Genomic DNA, 20,577 nt, shown 5'->3' with positions numbered 1-20,577 from the left:
CATTGAGCATCTTGTAAACTTCAATCATATCCCCGCATATTCTTCTTGCCTGTAGGGTGGTTAGTCCCAAGGCATCCAGTCTTTCACTGTAGGGTATTTCTCTTAGTTGAGGAACAAGTTTAGTGGCTCTTCTTTGGACTTTTTCCAAAATGTTAATATCTTTTTTCTTATACAGGGACCGTACAGCATACTCCATAAGGGGTCTTACCAATGTTGTGTATAGTGCTAGGAATATTTCTTTATCCATACAAGTAAATGTTCTCTTGATCCTTCCTAACATAGAGTTGGCCTTGGCAGCAGCCTTAGATATGTGTATAGCAGGTGATGTGTCAGGTGTCACATATACCCCCCAAGTCTTTTTCTTCTGTTGTTGACTGCAGCGGGAACCCATCTATGTAATAATTATAGTTAGCATTATTTTTCCCGACATGCATCACTTTACATTTCTCCATATTAAATGTTAGGAGCCATTTCTCACTCCTGCAAGTGGCAAAGGTCTTCTTGAAGAACTGTTTTATCATCATGGCTGTTCGCTCTCCTGTAAATTTTTACGTCTTCAGTAAATAACTTCCCACTGGACTGTATATCATCAAATAGGTCATTTATAAAGAACTGCATCTAAATTTCTAGAACAGGAAGACATTTTGAATTTCCCGCTATATCACATAGGTGTGCACTTGTAAAAAATTGTCATTAAATATTTTCTAAATTATAATACATTTCTTGGTGAAAATCAAAAGCAGAATATGTTGCTAAATGCGATAGACAAACTAATGAAGTCATAGTGACTCCTTAAGACGTCATATTTGTTTTGATAGATTCGGAGGTTAAAGACAACAACGACAACCCTGATGACCTCTAGAATTATAGGTACCGCATTACTAAATGGTTAGAATAGATGAATTTATCATACTTTAATTTTTTCAACCTCAGCATCTGCCAAAACAAAGATGGCTTTTCAAGCAGTCACTTTTAGAAACTTTTTCTGTTATTGATTTCTGCCAAGAAAAATATATAAAATGGTGATGTATTATAATTTACAAAATTAATATTAAATTTTCTATTGCTATTTCGTGTAGGCGTGTGCTTTAAAAATTTACCCATATGTGTATCTTGCAAGGCAGAGATTGCTGCTCTTGGTGCCCCATACTTACTCCCTTGTAATTTGGGCATTATTATTTCATGCTTTGTTTTGAAATTAGGGTGAGGTGGGGGAACACTGACTTATTAGTAGAAAACTCTGCATAAAAATTCCATGTTGTACCTGAGAAAGTGCACACTGGCCAAAACAAACTACATAACATGGCCCACCTATGGTATACTCATAAATCGTAACTCAGATAATAAGTGTCATATTTTGCACTTCAAAATTTTTGGGACCTCTGTTGGTGTTCTTGTACTGTAGGGGAACACCAACCAGGGAGTGGGGGAACATCAGCCCTTATTTTTGAAGCTCATAAAACAAAAAACACTTTTATTTATTTATTTATTTATTCTTTTTTTTGCCAGAAATCAACATATAACCCTAGGCACCCCCCATCATTATTAAGTGATGAAAGATAAGCACACAAAATTTTAATGCTCATTTGACAGAACAAACTTAACTCTGGCAGGCAAAAATCATACTATAAATATATCTTAAACAAAATAAATTTTATTAACTATCTGAACCAGAGAGGAAAGTTAAGACCCTTTTAAGTATATTTGAGCAACTACCTAATTACATACAAATAGAGGAAATTCAAGACATAAAACTATATACAAAGAAATACCTTAGTCTGTAGGCTATTACAGGCTCAGAAGTGCATGTTAAAGGCAATCACAGGGGGGGTATACCTTAACCAGGTCAGCCTGCCTCTTGGTGGCACCCTTGGTGGTTACCAGGACACCCTTACACTGTCCTGGCTTGGCAGATGCTTTACACACACACACACACTTCATCGAACGGACGGCGTAGAGGACGTTCTGAAGAAAAAGTGAAATTTTCGTGGATCCCTAAGCAAAGGAAGTACCTATTGTATTTACAGGGTGGGGGGGAAATTGCTCGTGGTGTAGTGGGAAAGTGAGGAAAAAGGAGAAGGGGAGGGATTACTGAGGGAAATGGAAGGAAATGAGGAAGGGGAGGACTTGGTCCAAGAGGCCAGATGGCTTGTAAACAAACGCCGAACCGATGATTTGGATTTCGATGATGGGACTAACAAAAATGTAAAGATTAGAAACATAGATAAGAGCAGTTCAATGGAAGGTGAGGATAATAATTTCCAAGGATTTAATGAGGGGGCGGCGGATACCAACCTCCCCCGGCTGGCAAAACTGGAGGAAAAACTTGAACAAATGACTGAACATTGGGAGATTAGGTTCGGTAAAATGTAAAAAATTGCAGAGAGGGTTGAAAAATAGGAAGAACTAGAGAAGGCGAACAAAAACTAACTGATGAAATAGAAGAACTAAAAAGACAGTTAAGAGAAGTAAAAGAGGAGAATGAAGAATTAAAAAGGAACAATAAAGACAATAAAGAAACAATAGCAAAAGAGGCACAGGGGTGGAGGAAGATACAGGAAAATAGTAAAGTTGCATTTACTGATATAATTAAACAGCAAATGAAAGAACAAACTGAATACACCAGTTATCAAAGTGATGAGACAGAAGGAGAATATTGTAAGAGACTTGGCAGATAAAAAGAAATGTATAATTATATTAGGAATGGAAGAGAAACATAACCCAGATAAAACCATAAGAATCAAAGAGGAAAATGAAAAAGTAAGCAGTTTACTACAGTTAGTCCAGGAAGATGAACCAGAAATAATGAAACAAATCGAAGAGAAGTTCAGGCTCGGAAAGTATAGTACAGATAAGACCAGACCAATTAAGATTAAATTCAGGTCACAAACGACGGCAGAGAGTATCTTATCCAAAACAGGGAAACTAGCAACAAGTGAACAATATAAAAATGTATGGATAAATAGGGAAATGAATAAAGAGGAAAGAGAGGAGGAAAAAAAGAAAAGACATGAAGCTAAGGAAAAAAACGAGAACAGAACAGAGTCAGAAAAAGAGAAATTCTATTGGAGAGTAGTGAATATGAAAATAAGGAAATACGACATACTAGAGAAAAACAAAAGGGAAACAGAGAATACAAAAAAGGAGTGGAAAAGTATGTCCCAAGACAAAAACAAGAAAAAGAATATGTAAAATGCTGGTACAACAAAAGTTGTAGGGAGTTAAAAGACAAAAGAGACAAAGCTTGGACCAGATGGAAAAAAGACAGAAGGCCTGAAAAATGGAAAATATATACTTGTTATAGAAATGAATATGTACAAACGTGCAGAGAGGAAAAGAGAAAATATGAAAAAGATGTCATAGAAAAGTGTAAAGATCAACCAAAACTATTTTACAGATTTGTAAACAACAAACTGAAAAACAAACAAGACTTGGAGAAATTAAGACAAGGAGGAGTTGAATACACAGAGGTAAATTGAAATGGCGGAAATTATGAACAAACATTTTAAATCAGTGTTTACAAGGGAGAACATACAACCTGAAGAGATCGAATGGAAAGAGAAAGTCCCTCACATGAAAGAAATAGAAGTAACAAAGAATGAAATATTGAAACACTTGAGTAATCTTGATGTCAGAAAATCGCATGGACCAGATGAAATAGCAAACTGGATACTGAAAGAATGCAGGAATGAACTGGCAGACAAAATACATAGCATAATAAACAGTTCCTTGAAAGAAGGAAAAGTTCCAGATGATTGGAAAAAAGCAAATATAGTACCTATATATAAAGGGGGAAATAAAGAAGACCCTACCAACTATAGACCAGTCTCTCTAACAAGTACAATAGCAAAAATTTGTGAAAGAATTGTCAAAAGTAGATGGGTAAAATATTAGAAAAAAAATGTGCTAAATCCAAGGCAATTTGGATTCAGACAAGGACGATCATGCGTCACCAATTTAATATGTTTCTATTCAAGGCTAATAGATATAATACAAGAAAGAGATGGATGGGCTGATTGTGCATTTCTAGACCTAAAAAAAGCTTTTGACAAAGTACCACATAAGAAGTTGCTTAAGAAATTAGAAACTGAAGGAGGAATACAGGGCAAACTGCTTAAATGGATGGAAGACTTTTTGCAAGAAAGAAAAATGAGAGTAGTGATAAGAGACAAACATTCAAAATGGGATGAAGTAATAAGCGGTGTTCCGCAAGGAACAGTTCTGGCCCCAATAATGTTTGCTATATATATTAATGATATGGATGAAGGAATTGAAAGCTATATGAGCTTCTTTGCAGATGATGCAAAACTACTGAAAAAAGTGAACACGGAAGAAGATTGTGAATCACTACAGAGTGATCTAAATAAAGTACAGGAATGGAGTAGGAAGTGGGAGATGGAGTTCAATACAAAAAAGTGTAGTATAATGGAATTTGGAAAAAGCAAAAACAATAACAGGATCATATAAATTGGGAGAAGAAGGAATAAAAAAAGTAGAAAATGAGAAGTACCTGGGAGTCATTGTTATGAATAATATGTCACCTGAGAAACATATAAATAAGATTTTTGGAGAAACTTATAATTTAATAAGAACAATCAAAGTTGCATTTACATACCTGAATGAAGAAATGGTGAAGAAAATTCTAATCACCCTGATAAGACCAAGATTGGAATATGCAGCAACGATATGGTCACCAAGTACAAAAAAATGTACAAAAAAACTTGAAAGAATACAAAGAGCAATTACAAAATTGGCACCAACACTCAAAACTATCATATGAAGAGAGACTAGCAAAACTTGATCTACAGACACTAGAGCAAAGAAGAGAGAGAGGAGATTTGATAGCTATTTACAGAATCATGAAAGGCATAGAAATTACTGATAGAGAGAAAATCTGATAAAATGGGATGATAGAAATACAAGAGGACACGGAAAGAAAATAAAAAAAGACAGCTATAGAAGAGATGTGAAAAAGAACAGCTTTCCTCACAGAGTAATAGACAGTTGGAACAAGTTAGATGAGAAAGTGGTGTGTGCAAAAACAATACATGAATTTAAAAATAGTTTAGATAAAATGAGATATGAAGACGGGACACCACGAGCATAGCTCCCCTTCCCATAAAATACAACTAGGTAAATACACACACTTTTGTCGGATTCACAGCGTGGATTGGAACTCTGGAAAAAAAAAATGCATTATTTGTGGATCTCAACTACCAGGAAGTACCTTTATTGTATTTGTAGGGAAGGGGGAATCTTGTGGTGTAGTAAAAAGGTAATGAAAGGGGAGAAGGGGAGGGATTACTAAGGGAAATGGAAGAAAATGAGGAGGGATTACTAAGGGAAATGGAAGAAAATGAGGAGGGAGACGAACGGGCTCCCCTTGACAGCAGAAAAAATGTAAACAAAAGATCAGCTGACGACACTGGGGAAATCGAAAATATCAGTAAAAGTATTAAGATTAGAAATATAGATAAGAGCAACACAATGGAAGGTGAAGAAAATAATTTCCAGGGATTTAATGAGGGGGGGGAGGATACCAACCTCCCCCGATTGGCAAGACTAGAAGAAAAACTTGAACAAATGACCGAACATTGGGAGAAGAGGTTCGGTAACGTAGCAAAGATTGTGCAAAGAGTTGAAAAACTGGAAGAACATGAGGTGAACAAAAACTTAACTAAAGAAATAGAAGATTTAAAAAGGCAGTTAAAAGAAGTAAAAGAGGAGAATGAGGAATTAAAGAGGAATAATAAAGATAATAAAGAGGCCATAGCAAAGGAAGCACAGGGTTGGAAAAAGATCCAAGAAAACGGTAGAGTTGCATTTACTGACATAATTAAACAGCAAATGAAAGAACAAACTGAAGACTCAGTTATTAAAGTGATGAGACAGAAGGAGAATATAGTAAGGGACTTAGCAGATAAAAATAAATGTATAATTATATTAGGAATGGAAGAGAAATATAACCTAAATAGAACCACAAGAATGAATGAGGAAAAAGAAAAAGTAAGCAGTTTTCTAGAATTAGTTCAGGAAGATGAACCTGAAATCATGAAACAAATTGAAGAGATGTATAGACTTGGGAAGTGTAGTACAGATAAGTCCAGACCAATTAAGATTAAATTTAGGTCACAAATGAAGGCAGAGCATATCTTAGCAAAAACAAGGAAACTAGCAACAAGTGAACAATATAAAAAGGTATGGATAAAAAGAGAAATGAATAAAGAGGAAAGAGAGGAGGAAAAAAAGAAAAGACATGAAGCTAAGGAAAAAAACGAGAACAGAACAGAGTCAGAAAAAGAGAAATTCTATTGGAGAGTAGTGAATATGAAAATAAGGAAATACGACATACAAGAGAAAAACAAAAGGGAAACAGAGAATACAGTGGAAGTGGCAGAAAACTAAAAGTGTCTTACACAAATATAGATGGATTAATAACAGGACTGAATGAGCTGAATGATTATCTGAAGGAAAAAGAACCGGACATAATGGGAATTGTAGAAACAAAATTAAAAGGTCCACTACCACCCAACAGTGTAGGACATGATGCATATAATTATTGGATTAGAAACAGAGAGACAAAACAAGGGGGTGGAGTTATGTTCCTGACTAAGAAGGATATAAACGTGAGGTGTGTCACATATGGAAAGAATACAGTAGAGATGATTATGATCGAAGTGGAAGACAGAGATAAGAAGAGCAGAAAGTTCATGATAAATTATGTGCCTCCAAAAACAGCCTCATGGGAAGAGAGTGAACATAAAAGTATGTTAGAAGACACAAAGATAACATTAAATAAGATAATGGAAGATGGAGGAAGAATAGTTATGATGGGCGACTGTAATTGCAAAGAAATGTGCTGGGAAGAGATGACAGTAAAGGGTGGAGACGGCTCATGGGGAAATGTTCTACTCGAGATGATTATTGACCATACAATGACACAGTGGATACAGGAGAACACTAGGTATAAAAATGAAGAAGAACCATTGAGACTAGACCTAATAATCACATCTGAACCTAGAATAGTGGAAAAGATTGAATATAAAACACCAATAAGTAAAAGTGACCACATATTGATTGAACTGGAACTAAATGAGGAAAAATACATGAAAAGAAATAAACAATATAGAAAAGGAAGAATGATGTATGAAAAAACAAACTTTTATAAAATAAGAGAATTCTTTCAAAAAGAAAACTGGGAAGAAATATACAAAGAAGAAACAACAGTGGAAGAGAAATGGAATATTTTGACAAAGGTTTACAAAAAAGGAATGGAAAAGTATGTCCCAAGACAAAAACAAGAAAGGGAATATACAAAGTGCTGGTACAGCAAAAGTTGTAGAGAGTTAAAAGACAAAAGAGATAAAGCTTGGACCAAATGGAGGAAAGACAAATGCCTGAAAAATGGAAAATATATACTTGTTATAGAAATGAATATGTACAAATGTGCAGAGAGGAAAAGAGAAAATATGAAAAAGATGTCATAGAAAAATGTAAAGATCAACCAAAATTAATTTAGAAATTTGTAAACAACAAACTGAAAAACAAACAAGATTTGGAGAAATTAAGACAAGAAGGAGTTGAATACACAGAGGAAATAGAAATGGCGGAAATTATGAACAAGCATTTAAAATCAGTGTTTACAAGGGAGAACATACAACCTGAAGAGATCAAATGGAAAGAGAAAGTCCCCCCTATGAAAGAAATAGAAGTAACAAAGAATGAAATAATGAAACACTTGAGTAATCTTGATGTCAGAAAATCGCATGGACCAGATGAAATAGCAAACTGGATTTTGAAAGAATGCAGGAATGAACTGGCAGACAAAATACATAGCATAATAAACAGTTCCTTGAAAGAAGGAAAAGTTCCAAAAGATTGGAAAAAAGCAAATATAGTACCTATATATAAAGGGGGAAATAAAGAAGACCCTACCAACTATAGACCAGTCTCTCTAACAAGTACAATAGCAAAAATTTGTGAAAGAATTGTCAAAAGTAGATGGGTAAAATATTTAGAAAAAAAAACGTGCTAAATCCAAGGCAATTTGGATTCAGACAAGGACGATCATGCGTCACCAATTTAATATGTTTCTATTCAAGGCTAATAGATATAATACAAGAAAGAGATGGATGGGCTGATTGTGCATTTCTAGACCTAAAAAAAGCTTTTGACAAAGTACCACATAAGAAGTTGCTTAAGAAATTAACTGAAGGAGGAATACAGGGCAAACTGCTTAAATGGATGGAAGACTTTTTGCAAGAAAGAAAAATGAGAGTAGTGATAAGAGACAAACACTCAAATTGAGATGAAGTAATAAGTGATGTTCCACAAGGAACAGTTCTGGCCCCAATAATGTTTGCTATATATGTATTAATGATATGGATGAAGAAATTGAAAGTTATATGAGCTTCTTTGCAGATGATGCAAAACTATTAAAAAAAGTGAACAAGGAAGAAGATTGTGAATCACTACAGAGTGATCTAAATAAAGTCTGGGAATGGAGTAAGAAGTGGGAGATGGAGTTCAATACTAAAAGGTGTAGTATAATGGAATTTGGAAAAAGCAAAAACAGAGTAACAGGATCATATAAATTGGGAGAAAAAAGTAAAAAAAAAAGTAGAAAATGAGAAGGACCTGGGAGTCATTGTTATGAATAATATGTCACCTGAGAAACAAATAAATAAGATTTTTGGTGAAACTTATAATTTAATAAGAACAATCAAAGTTGCATTTACATACCTGGAGGAAGAAATGGTGAAGAAAATACTAATCACTCTGATAAGACCAAGATTGGAATATGCAGCAACGATGTGGTCACCAAGTACAAAAAAATGTATAAAAAAACTTGAGAGAATACAAAGAGCAATTACAAAATTTGCACCAACACTCTCAAAACTATCTTATGAAGAGAGACTAGCAAAACTTGATCTACAGACACTAGAGCAAAGAAGAGAGAGAGGAGATATGATAGCTATTTACAGAATCATGAAAGGCATAGAAATTATTGATAGAGAAAATCTGATAAAATGGGATGATAGAAATACAAGAGGACACGGAAAGAAAATCAAGAAAGACAGCTATCGAAGAGATCTGAAAAAGAACAGCTTTCCTCACAGAGTAATAGACAGTTGGAACAAGTTATATGAGAAAGTAGTGTGTGCAAAAACAATACATGAATTTAAAAATAGTTTAGATGAAATGAGATATGAAGATGGGACACCACGAGCATAGCTCCCCCTTCCCGTAAAATACAACTAGGTAAATATACACACACACACACATACACAAAAAAAACACACTTCCACTTCATTTAAATGTGCTAGTTCACCACCACCATTTATTTTCATGCTAATATACATAATCAGTCACTTGTTATGTTTTTCCAAGTATTTAAAAATATTCAAAATTTCATGCATCGGTGTTCCCCACATGTTGGCGGTTGATGTTCCCCTGGGCCCTTTTTTTTCACAATGCCATGGCAGCCACTTTGAAAGGACGCACTTTATTTCACTCGATAACATGTCAATATGGCTAGATATTGTAATAAAACTTAACTCGAAACAATCATGCCATATTCACTAATGTGAGACACTATATGAGAACTGAAAAGTAACAACAGACATCCAAAACATCAATTTTCTTACTTGGTAAACATAGACGTCATGATAGTGGAAACCTGGTGCTCATGTGGTGTTCACTGAGGATGGGTGCTATGTTGGTGGTGAGTGGCGGCACACAATTTGAAATAGTTATCCTACTAGAGCATTTGGTCAGTGTTCCCCCTTGGTCGGTATTCCCCCTCCTCACCTTATTTAAATACAGTACAGGTAAACGTCGACTTACGATGGCCGCGACTTACGATTGTTCGACTTTACGATGACGACGACATGATAATTTAACCCCTTCCATACGGTGCCGCACACGTATGCGTCATGAGGAGCAAGTGGATTCGCGACGATGCCATATCGGCGTCTTGATTATATTTATTGTAGTCGCCCCTGTGTTTTTACATTCGCGGGTGAAAGAGAGAACGATCAATATAAGCGGTGACTATATTTTATGATGCGAGTATTATTACGTCACGTCGTACGGCTGGCATTGGCTGCTGCCCGCGAGATTTAAGTTCCGTACTGAAAATACATATTATAGTGTTTGAATATGGTAAAAAGGATAAAAATAATTAAATAAACTACTGTACATGTTTAATAGGCTATATTCAGTATCTCTGGTGGTTAATATACAGGTAGGCTAGGTACAGTGACCACGGAACAGAGTGGGGATCGACTTACGATGAGATCGTCTTACGATGGCTCTATCGAAACCTAATGCCATCGTAAGTCGACGTTTACCTGTATATTGTTAGCACTTGTCACTCGTGCAGAGTGTATTTTACTTTATTTGTGTTAGAGAAGCATATTCTTCCTGTTGTTTATTTAGAATTAAGACTTGTGTTATCTTGTTAGTCACTGCCAGTTTGATCTAATTATTTTAAAGAGCGGTAAATTTTTACTTTCCACTTGCAAAGCAAACAAGATCACCAGAGGCATTTTCAGTTTGTAGTAATAGATGGTAGTGTTGCTGGTGCTGATGATCACAGTCAGCATTACTCACCGGTAGTACCACCCTAATTTTATTCTATTAAGTATACACATATGTATATAAAGCAAAACCATAGGAGAAATTATAAAAAAAAATGACAGTAAGGTCTTTCATACATTACATTTTGTTATAAGTTCTATGGTTTTGTTGAATAAATACCTAATGGTGAAGTGAGGTTTCTGCATATATGTATGTATATATATATATATATATATATATATATATATATATATATATATATATTTTAAGGTAGGTAGCAGATCTTCCTTGATATATATAGAATTAAATTTGACCGCTGCTTGTGCAAGAAAAAGCTTCTTGTTAAAGGATTCAACCTTTCTAATAGTGCTTCTTTGTTCTTCATTAAGTCGGAATAAAAGATTGCCAAAGTTCATATTGTATATTATACGACGTTTTGCCCTTCATAGAGCATTTTCAAGTACAGACGCTCCTCTACTTATGTTAATTCGTTTTACGTTTTTTTTATTTTACGTTTGAACTGACTGTAAAAAAAATAGTAATTTTTTTTAGTGAATTTTTTAGTTTAGCGCACTCTCCGTAGTTCAAACAATACTTACGCATAATGCTGCGTCCATTGTTTACATGGCACAAACGACAGACTGAACTTGCCTTGCCTCCTCCTCCTCCTCCCCTCCTCCTCCACCATCTCAATTTATGTTATTTGAATTTAATTTATTTGAAATTAATGTTATTATTTTTCAATGTTATGTGTATAATTAATGATTTAGGGGTGTTTTATAAGATACGGTAATAGAATTTACGGATGTATAGTACAGTGACAACTTACGTTCGGCCGTTCGGAACGTAACTAAAACGTAAGTTGAGGAGCGTCTGTACATCTAAAAAGAAAAGCGTCATACGTTCATATGTGAACAGGGCATTCACGCACTGCTCCACATGGCCTCTTTTACACCAAGAGTTTCAACGCTTGCAGCAAGTCCTTGTTAACAATGGATTCCCCAATAAGGACGTACAAGAAGTCATCCAACGAAAAATGGAGAACTACCTAAAGCATGACACCATCCCTCCCGAGAAATGCCCCTCAATTATTCGCAATTACAGATCTTTCATGAGTATGGCTTACCAAACGGACAAAAGAATCCTCAGGGAAATTGTTGAACGCGGTGTACAACCATCCGACCCTGGAGAAAAGCTGGAGCTTCGGGTTTATTATAAGAATTTTATAACGTCAAACCTCATCCTGCGAAATAACCCGACCTGTAACCTCAACCCACTACGGAGAAGTAATGTCATCTATGAGTTCATCTGCCCGCACGAAGACTGTAAGCTTTGTCCTGTGTCTTACATAGGAATGACGACGACCTCTCTCTCCAGAAGATTAACGTGCCATCTACAAGCTGGTGCACCCAAAGTAACATTTTTCGGAAAAACACAACTCCTCCCTGACTAGAAAGATCCTGGTGGAAAATACAAAGATCATTGACTCCGCACACAACTTTTATCGTCTGGAGATCCTGGAGGCCATCCATATTCGAGAGAAGGCTCCATCCATAAATGTACAGGGAGGTACGACCTCCGTGGCTCTAGCTTCACTGGGTGGACAACTGGCCCTCCCAGCACCCCACTGAGCGCCACAAACATAATTCCCACATAAAATCTTTGATCTTTCTTCACTATTTTGTATAAGCTTTCCCAGTTCACCTGTTGTTATATAAATGGTTTCTATTACCTTTTAGATGTACTTGAAAATGCTCTAAGAAGGGCGAAACGTTGTATGATATACAATATGAACTTCGGCAATCTTTTATTCCGACTTAATGAAGAACAAAGAAGCACTATTAGAAAGGTTGAATCCTTTAACAAGAAGCTTATTCTTGCACAAGCAGCGGTCAAATTTAATTCTATATGTATATGCAGACGCTCCTCAACTTACGTTTTAGTTACGTTCCGAACGGCCGAACGTAAGTTGAAAATGAACGTAAGTTGTTACTGTACTATACATCCGTAAATTCTATTACCGTATCTTATAAAACACCTCTAAATAATTAATTATACACATAACATTGTAAAATAATAACATTAATTTCAAATCAATTAAAATGGTGGGGGAGGAGGAGGATGAGGCAAGGCACTTTCAGTCTGTCGTTTGTGCAATGTAAACAATGGACGCAGCGTCATGCGTAAGTATCGTTTGAACTACGGAGAGCGCGCTAAACTAAAAAATTCACTCAATTTTTTTTTTTTACAATTTTTTTTTACAGTCAGTTCAAACGTAAAATCGAAAAAACGTAAAACGAATGAACGTAAGTAGAGGAGCATCTGTATACATTTACATATATATATACATATACATATATTATATATATACACATACATATACATATATACACATATACATATATACCAAAGGCTTTTTCCCCCTACTGGGGCGGTAGTCCAAAAAGAAAAAGGCATAGAAACCACTTCCACCCATTACATTTGCTATATATTCCACTCCCCTCCACCCTCCCACTTATCTTGGCACCTCCTGGATGATGGGTCATCCTTGCATCCTGTTCACTGCCCTGGGTCAGAAGCAGTGTTGCAAGACAATGCACATCCACAGAAAGGCTGCTTCATAAATTCGGCAACCCCCCTCTCTGTCCCCCCATGCAGAAAAGGAGAAGACGGGGAGAAATCCCTTCGGGCTGTGTCAAATTTTTCTCATACTTCCTCACCCCCCATCCCCCACCCACTCCCCCTCATGCATCACAGCATCATCTATACACAACCCTTCTCCATTCACCCCTATCTTCTGTCCTCTCCCATCCTTCCTTCACAGACATTCCTCTCTTTTGTAATGCCCCTTTCACCCCATCCATCCATCTCATCCTAGGATGCCCCCTCATGTTCACTCCTTCCACCTCTGCCTTCCACACTTCTTTTACTAATCTTTCTTCACTCATTCTTTCCATGTGTCCAAACCATCCCAATACTCTTTCATCAACCCTATCTCCCAGCTCCCTTTCCACCCCTGTTCTCCTCCTCACCTCCTCATTTCTCACTCTAGCCTAGTAACCCCTATCATACTTCTCAAACATTTCATCTCAAACACATTCAAACTCCTTCTCTCTTCCTCTCTTATGTTCCATGTTTCTGCCCCGTACAGTGCTGTTGGCACAATCACTCCTTCATATAACCTCCTCTTAGCATCCATTCCCAGATGTCTATTTCTCATTACACTTTTTAATCCACCAAGGCATTACTTGCTTCTCTCAATCTACATTCTACCTCCACCCCCACTCCTCCCTTTCCTGCCACATTCGCGTCCAAATATCTAAAACTATCCACTTCCTCCAGTTTTTCACCCTTAATGCTCACTTCCAGCCTGCTGTCACTCTCTCCCCTTGTACATCTCATGACCTTACTTTTGCCCACATTTATCCTCAGTTTCCTTCTTTCACACACCTTCTCAAACTCTGTCACTAACTTCCTCAATCCCTCCTCTGATCCTGCTACAAGCGGAGTGTCATCCGCAAACAACAACTGGCTCACCTCCCACTTTTCTCCATTTTCTGTAATCATCTCCAACCCCTGACCCACTACCCTTGCATTTACCTCTTGCACTACCCCATCCATGTAAAGATTAAACAGCCAGGGCGATATAACACATCCCTGATGAAGTCCCACCTTTGCCTCAAACCATTCATTCTCTCCATTTCTAATCCTAACACAAGCTCTACTACTCTTGTAAAAACTCTTGACTGCTCCTAACAGCTTTCCTCCTATCCCCTTATATCTGCAGTACCTCCCACAGTGCCTTTCTGTCTACTCTGTTGTAAGCCTTTTCCAGATCCATAAAAGCCCAAAAAACATCCTTACCTTTTCCTATAGCTTTCTCACATATCTGTCTTACCACAAAAATCTGATCTATGCAACCTCTACCTGTCCTAAATCCACATTGCTCCTTGCCAGTCACTCCCTCTGTTCCTCTCCTAATCCTCTCAATCAAGACCCTCCCATAAGCCTTCCCAACTGCACTCAACAAGCTGTTCCCTCTGAAACTACTACACTCACACTTGTCCCCCTTTCCCTTGTAAAGCAGAATGATACAGGCACTCCTCCAGTCCTCCGGCACTCTACCCTCTCTTAAACAAACATTAAGTAACCTCACCAGCTAGTTCACCATAACTGTACCTCCTTTCTTCAGACATTCTGCATGGCATCCATCCAACCCAGGTGCCTTACCTGCTCTCATCATCTTAACAGCTGCTTTCACTTCATCTTTCCCTATTTTTCCTCCATTTTCCTCACTCATCACTGTCATTTTCCTAGCACTTCCCACTGCAAATACTTTTCCCTCCCTATCCTCCTTCACATTTAGGAACTCCCTAAAACACTCTGCCCACCTTCCTCTCACTGCCTTCTCTTCCATTATTATCTATCCATCTGCACCTTTTACCTTTTCTTCTCTACTTGATTCACCTCCTCTTTCTATTTTAATTTCCTTTCAAAACATCTTTTTATTACTTTCAAAATTTTCAGTCATACTTTTACCCCATTTCACATCTGCTCTCCTCTTTGCTTCCTTTATCTTATGCTTAACTTCCCTTCTCTTTACTTTGTACCTCTCATACGATTCCCTTGTCCTAATTTGTAGCCAATCTATGAATGCCTGCTTCTTCTCTTCTACACCTTTCTTTGCTTCCTCATCCCACCACTCACTACCCTTCCTTCTATTTCCTCCTGCCCTCCATGTTCCACACACCATCTTTGCACACCTTATGGCTCCCTCCTTGAACCATCCCCATTCCTCTTCCACTCCTAGTTCTACTCTATCCTTCACTTCCTCCCACTCCTCTTTCAGCTTCTTATACTCATTCTCCGTTTTTTCTCATTTACGCAGTTCACTCTAAGTACCTCGCTACCTTCTGCCCTTTTCCTGTTTCTCCATCTATTCTCCACTCTCAACTTACCTTCCACCAGAAAATGATCTGATATTCCCCCACTCTCTCCCCTTAGAACATGTACATCCTTAACTCTTCGTACCATACTCCTGGTCACCACTGTATAGTCCATTAATGCTCTATCTGCCACCCTTCCATCCACCACCCTCTTGCATGTGTACTTATGCTTGACTTTCTTCCTAAACACTGTATTTGCTATCATCAACTCTCAAGACACATCTCCACCATCAATTCTCCACTATGATTTTTACCTGGAACTCCATACTTCCCAACCACTCCATCTATTGGTTCATTTCCTACCCTAGCATTAAGGTCTTCCAATACAACTACATTGACATTTCTCCCTAATCCCTCTATGCACTCATTTATATCTACCCAAAAAGCCTCCCTTTCCTCTACGCTCTTCTCACTACCAGGCCTATACGCACTTACAAAAACCCACATATCCTTTCCCAGCTTCACCTTCATCCACATCAACCTTGATGACACCTCCTTCCACTCCACTACCCGCTTACTTATCTCTTCACTTACTAGTATAGCCACCCCTTCTCTCCCTCATCCCCTCTTCACTCCTGAGTACCTCCTAGCTACACTCCCAAACTCACAATTGCCCTTTCCTTTCATTTTAGTTTCACTCAAAGCCAGCACATCCATCTTTCTTCTCACAAACATACTGCTTATCTCTTCCCTTTTACTCTCATCTGTACCACATCCATGCACATTAAAAGGCCCAAACCTTAGGGTACTGGTTGGAAAACTCCCAGACCCTCTTATGCCTTTACTTTTTTTTTTTTTTTTTTTTTTAGGAATGTCCCCTTTTGGGGCTACAGGTAGCGGGACTCCTAATCCCATTCTCAGTCCCGTTTTTTGTTGCCTTTTGCGACTCAAGTGGGAAGACTTGGTGGTAGCATTCTCTTCCCCCCACCACAGGGTAGGCAAAAAAGGAAATTAATATTCAGAGAAATGGTACAGGACAGTAACAAGGGGTTGGGGGACAGCATAATGGAGGGACAGTCATAGTATAAAAGTGTCACATTTCTCTATGAACAGAGTTTTCCTCTATCACAGGCAAAATGATGTGTGGCTCTTGTCTGTAGGGGTGCCCCATATAGACCTTAAAGTATCAACTGCATGCTACTTTGCCACAATAACATGCAGCCAATACCCCAGATGGTATGTGTATATATATATATATATATATATAATATATATATATATATATATATATATATATATGCACCAAGGGATTTTTCCACCTTACAAGGGAGGTAGCCAAGTCAAAAGGCAAGTAACCACTCCCACCCATTCCATTCCTATCCATTCCACTCCCATCCACCACCCTTTCCTCCCTCTCATCTTAGCTTAGCTCCACATGGATGATATGTCATCCCTGTATCCAGCCCACTCTCCTGGGTTAGGAGCAATGCAGCAAGACATAGCACATAAACAGGAAGGCCACTTCACCTAATCAGCAACACCCCACTCTCAGTCACCTCATGTCAAAAGAGAGAGAGAGAGAGAGAGAGAGAGAGAAGATTGGGAGAACTCTCTTTGGGCTGCATCAAAATATCATTCACGTATAACCACTCTCTAACCCCCCGACCTGCACCCTTCCATGCATCACAGTGTCACCTATACATAGCCATTCTCCACTCACTTTTATCTCCTGCCTTCTCCCTTTTTTGTTCCACAGACTTTCCCCTCTTGCTCAACACCCCTTTCCTCCCATTCATCCATCTCCTCCTTGGTTGTCCCCTCAAGTTCACTCCCTCTACCTCTGCCTTCCACATCTTTTACTAATCATTTCTCACTCATTCTTTCCATATGTCCAAACCATCCCAATAGTCTTTCATCAACCCTATCTGCCCTCTTCTTTTACACCCTAGCTCTCCTCCTCACCTTGCTTCTCACTCTATCCAACCTTGTAAACCTTACCTTACTTCTGAGACATATCATCTCAAACATGTTTAAACTTTTCCTCTCTGCCTTTCTTAAATTCCATGTCTCTGCCCCATACAGTGATGTTGGCACAATTACCCCTTCATGTAGCCTCCTCTTTACATCCATTCCCAAATGCCTATTTTTTCATAATTTTTTAATCCCTCAAGGCATTTACTTGCTTCTCTCAGCCTGCAATGTACTTCCACCTTCACTCCTCCCTTTCCTGCAACTTGTGACGACAAATATCTAAAGCTATCCACTTCCTCTAGCCTCTTTCCTTTAAGACTTATTCCAACTCGCTGCCATCCTCTTCCTTAATCTCATCACCTTACTTTTACCCACATTTATCTTCACCTTTCTCCCATCGCATACCCTCCCAAACTTCCCTTATTCCCCCTCTGACCCTGTGACAAGCACAGTGTCATCAGCAAACAACAACTGGCTCACCTCCCACTTTTCTCCATTTTCTTTTACTATTTCCAGTCTCCTGCCTATTACCCTCTCATTTACCTCCCACACATTGAACAGCCATGGTTACAGGACACATCCTTGATGCAACCCCACCCTCAAACCACTCACTCTTTCCCTTTCCAATTCTAACACAGGCTCTACTATTTTTGTAAAAATTCTTCACTGCCCTTAACATTTTCCCTCAAATCCCATATATCTGGAAAACTTCCCACGCTACCTCTCTATCTACCCTGTCATAAACCTTTTCCAAATCCTTAAAAGCTCAAGAAACATCCTTACCTTTTGCTAAAACTTTTTCACATATGGGGCATTCTCTGTAAAATCAACAAGTGCCATCTCTCCAATTTTGCTGAAATTTGGTTTATTTATGAAATTTTAAGGTCAATCTGAACAACTGTTCAGGAGATATGACTTCAGATATTTTGAGGTCATATGAGAGGTCACTAACATTTGGTGACCAATAACTAGGGTAATAAAAGTCATAGTTATATAAATGTATATATATTTAGAATCAGAAAAAGACAAGGAATCCAAATATCAGAGTTTTAGAACTCTAGGTTGAAAAATAAAAAATCCCACTTTAGCAAATATTTTAGGTCAAAATTTGACCCCTGGGGTACGGTATAGAAAAGAGAGAGAGAGAGAGAAATGAAGGCATAGTCTTTGGCTATTAGAATCAGTAAAAAATAAGTTTGTTTATGTTAGTACTTTTCATATGATTAACACACAAGTGAGCACCACATTTATACATTGTCCGTCAACTGTACATATTTTTCACACTTAATCTCCTAATCTAATTAATTACATTTATTTTAATAAAAAAATAAAAGCACATCTCTAGGGTATAATAAACAGCCATATAAAGGTTGTTTATCTTGGTAATTTTCATGTAATTAAGTTATAAGTGAACACCATGTATTTACAAATTGTCAATTCATTAATGTTTGTTGATGTTTCTCAGATTGTGTTTCAGATTTTGAAGTTTTGCTTTCCACCTCACTGTTAATAGGAACACCTAGGTTCAACTTCAAGCGTTTTTTGGCATCTGTGTCGCAAGACACAGCACATCCACAGCAAGGCCGCTTCATCAATTCAGCGACCCCCCTTCTACCTCCCCTCAAGCAGAAAAGGAGAAGACGGGGAGAAATCCCTTTGGGCTGTCAATTTATTTCTCATACATACTTCAAAACCCCCACCCCCACCCACTCCCCCTCATGCATCACAGCATCATCCATACACAATCCTTCTCCCTTCACCCCTATCTTCTGTCCTCTTCTGTCCTTCCTCAACAGACATTCCCCTCTTTCCTAATGCTCCTTTTACCCCATCCATCCACCTCATCCTAGGATGCCCCCTCATGTTCACTCCTTCCACCTCTGCCTTCCACACCTCTTTTACTAATCTTTCTTCATTCGTTCTTTCCATGTCTCCAAACCATCCTAATACTCTTTTGTCAACCCTATCTCCCAACTCCCTTTCCACCCCTGTTCTCCTCCTCACCTCCTCATTTCTCACTCGATCCAGCCTAGTAACCCCTATCATACTTCTCAGGCATTTCATCTCAAACATATTCAAACTCCTCTCTTCCTCTCTTATGTTCCATGTTTCTGCCCCATACAGTGCTGTCAGCACAATCACTCCTTCATATAATCTCCTCTTAGCATCCATTCCCAAATGTCTATTTCTCATTACACTTTTTAATCCCCCAAGGCATTTACTTGCTCAATCTACATTCTACCTCCACCCCCACTCCTCCCTTTCCTGCCACATTTGCACCCAAGTATCTAAACCTATCCACTTCCTCCAGTCTCTCTCCCTTAATACTCACTTCAGCCTGCTGCCACTCTCTCCCCTTGTACATCTCATCACCTTACTTTTACCCACATTTATCTTCAACTTCCATCTTTCACACACCTTCCCAAACTCTGTCACTAACTTCCTCACTCCCTCCTCTGATCCTGCTACAAGTGCAGTGTCATCAGTAAACAACAGCTGGCTTATCGCCCACTTTTCTCCATTTTCTTTAACCATCTCCAATTCCCAACCCACCACCCTTGCATTCACCTCTCACACCACCCCATCCATGTATAAATTGAATAGCCAGGGCGACATAACACATCCCTGATGAAGTCCCACCTTTACCTCAAACCACTCACTCTCTCCATTTCTAATCCTAACATAAGCTCTACTACTCTTGTAAAAACTCTTGACTGCTCTTAACAGCTTTCTTAGTATCCCATATATTTGCAAAACCTCCCACAGTGCCTTCCTGTTTACCCTGTCGTAAGCCTTTTCCAGATCCATAAAAGCCCAAAAAACATCCTTACCTTTTCCTATAGCTTTCTTACATATCTGTCTTACCACAAAAATCTGATCTACACAACCCCTACCTGTCCTAACCCCACACTGTTCCTCACCAGTAATAATTATGATAATAGAAATAGTACTAATACAAATGAAAATATGATGTTTGAGCAACTAATATTATGATATTATGGAGTTAGGCTAGGTACAAGTACTGGTAGCCTATGGAATATAGATAAACATTAACCTACTATATACCTCAGTTTCATATACAAGACCCTAGGAATATTATTTAAGCCTTTCTAATTTTGGGGATGGGGATATACCATCA

At 38.1% G+C, this 20,577-nt stretch overlaps 1 protein-coding gene across 2 annotated transcripts in view; it reads left to right on the top strand.

Moving 5' to 3' along the window:
- LOC143040648 (vesicle transport protein SEC20-like) overlaps positions 1–20,577 on the top strand; it is a 35,285-nt gene that overhangs the window by 1,403 nt on the left and 13,305 nt on the right. The window lies entirely within an intron of this gene.

The sequence above is a fragment of the Oratosquilla oratoria genome, chromosome 1, assembly GCF_046742065.1.
Source record: "Oratosquilla oratoria isolate Oo_2021 chromosome 1, ASM4674206v1, whole genome shotgun sequence".
Taxonomy (NCBI): domain Eukaryota; kingdom Metazoa; phylum Arthropoda; class Malacostraca; order Stomatopoda; family Squillidae; genus Oratosquilla; species Oratosquilla oratoria.
This window is presented reverse-complemented; position numbering and strand designations above follow the sequence as displayed.